Raw genomic sequence first — 7,897 nt, 5'->3', positions numbered from 1 at the left:
CCTGTTCCTGCCGATCCTTGGGCAGCAGCACACCACTTCCCAGGTCACACTCCCACATGGCCACCCCCCACGACAGTGCCACCGGAGTCGGGCCTCAGCGCTCCCAGAAGAGCATTTCGGAAGCTATGGCTCTGGGGCACAGAAGAATCTGGGCCACGTTCTGATCCCCAGCCTAGCCTCTCTGGGCTAGCGCTGATTTCAGGGTGCAACAAAGCAGGGTGTGGGAGGCTTTTATTCCCCTGGTTCGGTTACATGTGTTTCCTATTGTCCTGTGGTAACCCGAGGAGAGTGCCTCAGGTTCCCTAGGCACAGCACCAGTGCGGAGTGGCGAGGGGAGTTTCAGTGTGATGATGTCTCACACGTCGGCTCCGGGGCTCCGCAGCTCTTTGTAATCCAGGCTACCAGGTGACCCCTTTCTTCCACAGGAAACCGAACAGAGGAGGAGGAGGGGTCTGGCTGGTTTGAAGTGGAACTTGGCAGTAAAGTTGGAGAGTCTCATCTGGCTGGGGAGGGAGGAAGGGCGGCCAGCACCCGGCTCAGGGATCCCTCTGGGCCCCTCTCCCCAGGATGGATGGTGCTGACGGCTTCTGGTTCCTGTGCTGACAAGTCTGTTCTAGGCTGTGTCCCTCTCGCCTCATAACCCGTCTGCTCGTCCTGTGAATGAGCGTCTCATCTGCCTGGGATGGGGGTGCAGTGCCTGGGGACAACCCCACCCCCACTCTGTGACAAAGGGAGCCTATTTGCGGAGTGTGGGCTTGTCTGTGGTTTAAAAAGCACGACTGCAGCCTTTCAGCATAGACGCTCGTGCCACTGACAGGATGGCACATGCTGTGTATTCCTTAGCAGCTGAAGAAATGAGCTGTGTCTCACAGAAGCTTCTGCCCTGATCAACTTGTTCGTCTTTAACAGGCCACTGGACTCCTGGTTGTTTTTCCCATCGGCATAGCTAATCCACCTCCCCAAGAAGCAGCAGCTAGGCTGACAAAAGAATGAACTATGTTGCTCTAGGATGCGGGGGTTTCACATAGCTGGGTCGACTTAATTTTCTAGTGCAGACCAGGCCTAAGGGACCATTCAGTGTGAGTAAAGGGATCAGAATCCGGCCCTCTTGTTGCAGCAAGTCAAGATTTTTACTGCAATCGCTCAGATTCTTGTTGGTCAAATCATCTAGTCTGCAAAAGGGCCCACGTCCCTTGGCCCTTGGCATGGGCAGCATTTTAGGTCTTACAGGAAAACAACTGCCTGGTTCCTGCTGAGGAAGGGTGGACAGGTGCTCAGCTGTTTGTCCTCCTGACACGGATGGAATAACAGGAAGTTCTGTTGTAACAATGATCTAGCTGATCCCTGGAGAGTAAAATGCTTTCCGTGCAGCTGGAGAGGACGCAGAGGGGTCCTGGGAGAAGTAAGTTATTGGTTTTATACCTCCAGGGAGAAGGACAGCAGATACTCAAGCACAGCATATGCACAATGGTCTGTAGGACACACACAATAGACACACATACCTCTCACAGGTTTCTCATGAAGTCACAATAGCCACAGGGACAAAGAGCGCAGGGTGACCATTGTCAGAAAGACCCTGCAAGGCGTGTGCTGTAGACCTCTATTCATGGTTTTCCTGAGCTGCTTTGCACAGAACTAGCCAGGTTCCCAGGTCCCACACTCAGCTGTGCAACTTTGAGCAGGCCACTTCACTTCTCAGTCCCCTCTCTCCTTCACAACACGTGGTTAGAAACATTTGCCAGCCACGCAGTACTGGGAGAGGTTGCTGATTAACGTAATGAAGAATCTGGGGGCCTTGTCTGAGAGGTCCAAAAGGCGAGCTAAGAACAGGTGTGCTGGTTAATTTCCTAGCGATAGCCTATCACGCTCAGGGCTAGTCTGAGGTCCTGAAGCCTTGGGCCACCAGCTTCCGACACAGTAGCCATTCTTTGTGGCTCTGGAAGAGCTCACCAGGGCTCACAGCACCAGCACGGAAAAGACAGGATGTTTAGTGGAAGGGTCATTTCCCAGGCTGGTCAAGCAGCTGCATTCTCAGTGGGAAATCTGGATCACTGGACGTCACCATGGATGTATGTTGAGCCAAAGAGAAGGGAGAGTAGCAGACTGAGCACTTTTTTCTGTAAAGCACAGACACACGCTCTCCTTCCCTTGCAGACCTCAGGTGCATCAGCCAGGTGCAAAGAGCGAATGGAAGCTCTGGAAGCAATGGCTACAGGCAGATGATGTTTTCGTTCTAACTTCCAGCTTCAAGTACCACGGCTGTGTTATTTGCTGCATGGAAGTCTGATCTCATGGGGCTGAGAGCTGGGATCTGTCACTTTCTCTGCAGCAGTCTGTGAACGTGGGCAAGTCACTCCCCTGCTCTGGCCTTCGGTCTTCCCTTCTGCAAAATGGGGGATACTAATATTTCAGACGGATGTGGGAAGATACAGTTGCTGGGGGCACTGCAAAGGGCTCTGTGATCTGCTCGAGCACCAGGAGGCATCCCAGAGAGCTGGGACAACAATATATCTGTGCTCTGGAATGAGTGCAGACTACACAGGCTTTTGACTCTAAGTGTAGCCAATTTCTGGAGAGCTCTGGCTCGGACAGCAGCTGAGACACTTAGAAAGCAGCTCAGTACACGTAGGTTTGGCACCTCTTGGACATGTTTGTCTTTGTGCCAACAATCAGTGACTTGTGCATCTGACATCCCAATTACAAAGCTATTGTAGCTATTTTTTTCCCATTGGCTTTTGAGTTCCTGGAATCTACATGGGAGTTAAACTAACTCGTTAGATGGTTCTTGTGATGGCTAAGAATAGTATCCCTTTAACACGCAGACGTAAGAGCTGAGCTGTTTTCCAGTGATGAAGTTGCTAATGTTCCCTGCGATATTTTCCAGATGCCTCTTTCAAATTAAGTCTAGATGGCAATCCACCAAACCCCCCCGGCTTCCACAGCACCAGCAAATAACCGACCTTTCACAGTTTAACAGTTACAGTGTTTTGCCCGATTTATAATGTTGAAAGGGAAATGACTAAATATATTATTCATTGAAAATTGAATAAGCCCCTCAAATATATCTGCACAGACAAGCTGTGTGCTCTGTCCTCCAGTGTTTTTTCTACACCCCCTATTGCACATTCACTGGATGATGAATAAGGAGAAATGTCGGAAGTTTTATGTGGATCCATAAAGCGTGTAAGAGCAAAAAGTGAATTTATATGCAAGTGGCTCTCTGCCTGGTCTGAGCCGCGTCCAATGTGTCCTGATGTCAGTGGTAAGTCCTGTCTGTAAAAGGCCCTAGAAAGTCTCCAAATGCAAAGTTTATTCTTACGTTTTCAGCTTTTCAATGAGTGTGTTGTCATTAAAAAGATGTGATAAAAATAACAAATAAATTCCTCAGACCCCCTGGATCCAAGCTGAGTGACTCCCTAGCTCTAACAGATGCCCCCACACTGGGAGACCAATGGAATTCAGACACTTATCTGCCACCCTGAGCCCCAGAAACGGATACACTTCAGAATCACTGATGGAACATCTACTATGTGCTTGAGAGTATGTGTGTGTGTGTGTCTGTCTGTCTCCAAGTCTCCCACCCCCAGGCAGCCCTCGTGGGGCGGTGCTGAAGCAGCCTCCCCCTTCCCCCGATTTGTATGGGAACGTTGCTAGCTGTTCCCCTTATGAGGGGAAAGAGCACGGTTTTCTGCATTCCTCACTCTGGCTGAGGCGCACAGGCCCCAGACAAGCCTGGACCTGCCCCAGCCCAAAGATGCACACCCCTCCTTCAGCTGCACCTACTGGAGCTGGGGCGGCCAGGGCCCAAGCTGCTGTGCTGAGCAAGGCCTGGGGTTGTTCTCTCTCCCCAGGGCAGCCGCATACTGAGCCCTCCTCCCCAGCCCCACCCCAGAGCAATGCTCTAAATGGAGAAAAACAGAAATTAATGACTTAAGCAACTCCAGGGAAATCCTCCAGTCATTCATGAAACACTTTGGAATCCATCTCCAAATGTAAAGTGTTGTTACCTGGGCCATGTGTTTAAGCACTTGCCCCCAAATGGAACCAGACTACTCAGGTGCTTAAAGCTGACGGTTGCCTAACAAAGCCCAAGATTTACCACGCAGCCCAAACAAAATCTCACCCATCTGAGCCTTCCCAGCCAGACTCCAGCTGCTCTCTGCAGCAGACACCCTCCCAGTCCTGGTGTTGCGAAGCAAAGCCTGCCCCGGGTGAAATGGGTGGGGGATACACAGAGCTCATCAGCGGTTTGATCCCTTTGTGAAGACCCATCAGGCCGCAGGGCTGGTTTCAACAGACGGAGACCAAGACAAGACTGAACTCATCCCAGGGATTCTCCAGCTGCTTTCCCAGCCAGATGGGGCATGGTGCTTATCCATTGAGGGCCTTGTTGGCCTGGTCTGGGGCTTCAGAGCAGGGTGGGCGGGTTTTCTAATGAATACATCTTATCGCCTGTTTCACGTTCCTTGGGGTGTTTCAGCCATGAGACTAATCTGTTACCTCTCTGGTGCAGCCCTTTAATCAGACATCACATCTCTTCTGGTCAGGTCCCAGGACCTAGCATTAGCGCAGGGCTGCTCTGCTGACTCACCCTGGCAATTTGACCAGGTGACTCCTATTAGCTTCAGCCCAAGGGTGGGCCTTGGACAGTGGAGGGCAGAGCTAGCGCGGGCTAGTGGGAAGTCAGTATGACGTGGAAGGAACGCCCCCCCTTGGGAGGGAGTTTGGCCCTTCACCCGTGCGCATCTGTGGGATGCATTAGAGGCTGAGTGGGAAAAGCATGTGCTTTCAGGAGCCCTAAATGACTGGGCTGCCTGATAGAAAGACTGGCAGAGTCTGCCCTGTAGCACTCCAGGTACCCTGGGGGCTTGCTAAATGAAATGTTTAACGGACCTGTTGAGTACTAACAGGCTGGTTATTATTAGGCTGAAAGAGTCCAGCTTTGGGACTCAGCTGCTGGAGCAGTACTGTTTATAACATGGATGTACTCCTTGGCTGCTCTTGCTGCAGTGTAATGCCCTGCGTCATACGTCCCAGGCGTGTGCGTCTTTCCTCCCTAGCCTCCCTGGAAGTCAGGCGGGGCTGGCATGCCTCTTTGCACACAGCCAGCCAGGAGAAAAGTCTGCTGTGCTTTGCCCCACCACAGCGTGGTGCCGTGGCCCCTCTGAGACGAATCAGCTGGGGAAGAGGCTGCAGCAGCTGGCCACTGGGGATGGTTAAAGTGAAGGGGATTCCCATGGTGTGTCACTTGCTTTGTAAGGATCAGGGGCTTCATGTCTCAAGGGATCTGCTGCGCATGTGTGATGGGGTTCTGGGGTCCCCCAAGCTCTGCACCCTGTCCGCAGGCAGGAGAGTCTCTCACTTAGCAGGAGAACAGCGGGTTTATTAGCCGACAGGACACAGCATTGTACAGAGGAGTCAGTGCAGCAGGCAGAGATAGCCAGTCCCATCCATGTTGGGGAGAGGAGGCCCCGAGGGGCCCCCAGAGCCGGGGCCTTGCCCCCTCCTTTGTCTCTCTCTCCCTCAGCCCAGACCAACCGCTTCCAACTCCCAGTTCCAATTCAAACCCCTCAGGCTCCACCTCCTCCTTTGTCTGCAGTACAAAGGTGTTACCTGGTCGTCAGGGTTACCCTCAGCAGGAGCCCCACACCCTCTGTGAGCCACTCACACACACACACAGGTATCCCCCACTTCATCACATCTCTCCCCCCTTCCAGACCGAACTGAGCGGGGTCATTCAACTGGTGACCTGGGGAAGTTCGGGGCTCTCCCCTTGTGACAGGGCATTGGCTGTACCCTCTGTTCTCCCCTCGATGTGCACCACCTCCACATCATAGTCCTGCTGGGGGAGGCTCCAAGTCAGGAGCTTGGTCTTGGCCCTTTTCATGTGATGCAGCCGGGCAAGTTCCTTTAGTTCCCTTGGGTTGGCTGGTCTCGCTGCAGCACCAACAGATCAAACAGGTCTTTTGTGGTCTGGGTCCTGCCCCATCTGACCACCAGTCCATACAGCTGCTTCAGCCGATGTCTGGAATTCAGTTACAGTCCAGTAACAGAAGGTACAAATGCTTCCATCCTTGGCATTTAGCCAGACCACCACAATGGCTGTGTGCCTCAGTTTCCCCTTCCATGCCACACAATAGGTTTGGAATGTTCCTTCTCATGTCAGAGGTTGCAAGACTAGTTACAGGGAACAATGGTGACATTTCAGAGTTACAGACTCCTTTAGCATACAATTTATGCTTCTACATCAATGTCATCATGTCACATGGCTCTTTTTAAACATTCAGTGCATGGTACAATTCTACAGCTTTTGGTAGCAGCACCCCTTGGTTACAGCAGTCAGCGTGAGTAACAGAACAAACCCATTGCAACTGTACATTTACGTTGCTCTTTGGTAGACCACAACCTTTGTGCAACATCCTTGAGAATCTGGTATTTTGGGGCTAAGTGGCTGAGGCCTTTCTTAGCACCATCAAGTTCTAATCGTCTCTCTTGCCCCCGGGGTGGAAATCTGATCTCTCTGGCTGTGCCCTCCCTTCTAACAAGAGCTGGGCCATTGATGATCTCAGGGAGACGGCCCCCTTCCAGCCAGTCTGGAAATTTGCAAACCAAACTGCTTTCTGAGAGTTGTTTTGTGAGTCCCAGACGCAGAATCCACATGAAGGAATCCCTGTTTATCCCTTACTGGCCCACCAGGCCCACAGCATCTTTGTCCTTTTACCTCCAACTACTGCCTCCCCATGGAATCAGAAGTGGAGTCCAGTATAAGAATATAAGTGTTTCCACCATCTGGAGATGGGGAATTGCTGGCGCTCTCCTGCATCCTACAGAGACTGACTGTGCAGCTGTTTTATTTGGTTCTCACAGGGCTGCTCACATTCCCTGATAGTTTTCACCTTACTTGCTTCAACTTCCAATTCCTGAGAAACTTTTACCCTGCCTGCTTTGGACCCTTCCAGAGCACAGCCAGTGGTTTCACACTCAGGCAGGTCCTGGCCATCAGGAGCTGAAACAAACTTCTCCCCAGGCAAAGGGTTGCTCTGGCTCTTACAGACAAGCACCTCTCCTGTTCACTCTCCTTCACCTCACTCCCATTTTCTGCAGTCCCCACAGACGGGTCAGGAAAAGTTTCAGGGAAATTCTCTTCCTCAAGAGCTCCCCCAAACAACTCACCCCTGTCTGCCTCCACAGGGGCACTGCTCCCTTGAGCCACAACCAGCTCCTGGGTTTCACCTACACCCAGGATCACTTCTGGCCCATCAGGCAGATTCCCATATAATCCCCCTCCAGGCAGACAGCCAGTATCACCGGACAGAAGGTCAGGGTCCCTTTCGTCCCTTCTGCTACCAGCTCCTTTATCTTCATCAGTCAGCATAACTCCATTGCCCATCTGTTCTTGTGTCCTGGCGAGAGGATGACTCTGGTAGGACAGAGTCCTCTCACCCCCTCCCAATAACACCTCAGCATCAGGCAAAGAACAAGTACCAGAATCGTCTGGTCTCTGGGATTCCCTGATGATCCTAACTGGATTAGACCAAGTTAAAGCATCATCCCCCCTGAGAGACACAGAGGCAGGCCCACTTCCCATCTGGGCTTCAGCTGCCCTCAGATCCAGCTCTGGGATCTTGGCTCCATCTTGAGCCCCCACAGGCTCAGGCAAAGGATTCACTTCCCCAGAAGCAGAAGCACTTTTCTTGCACCAAGGACCAGTGTCCTTAGCAGGGATACCACTGTCCATCCCAGAGCCATTCCCTCTGCTCCAGCCCCCATGGCTGGATTCAGAGTCACACCTGGAATGCTCTTTTCTGGTGGATCCTTCTCCAGCCACCCTAGGCTGAGGAATCCTCCTCAGACAATGGGCTAGTTTCCTCATTGGCACCTTTTCCAAACGCAGGCT

The sequence above is a fragment of the Carettochelys insculpta genome, chromosome 24, assembly GCF_033958435.1.
Source record: "Carettochelys insculpta isolate YL-2023 chromosome 24, ASM3395843v1, whole genome shotgun sequence".
Lineage (NCBI taxonomy): Eukaryota > Metazoa > Chordata > Testudines > Carettochelyidae > Carettochelys > Carettochelys insculpta.
Note: the sequence above shows the minus strand (reverse complement) of the source record.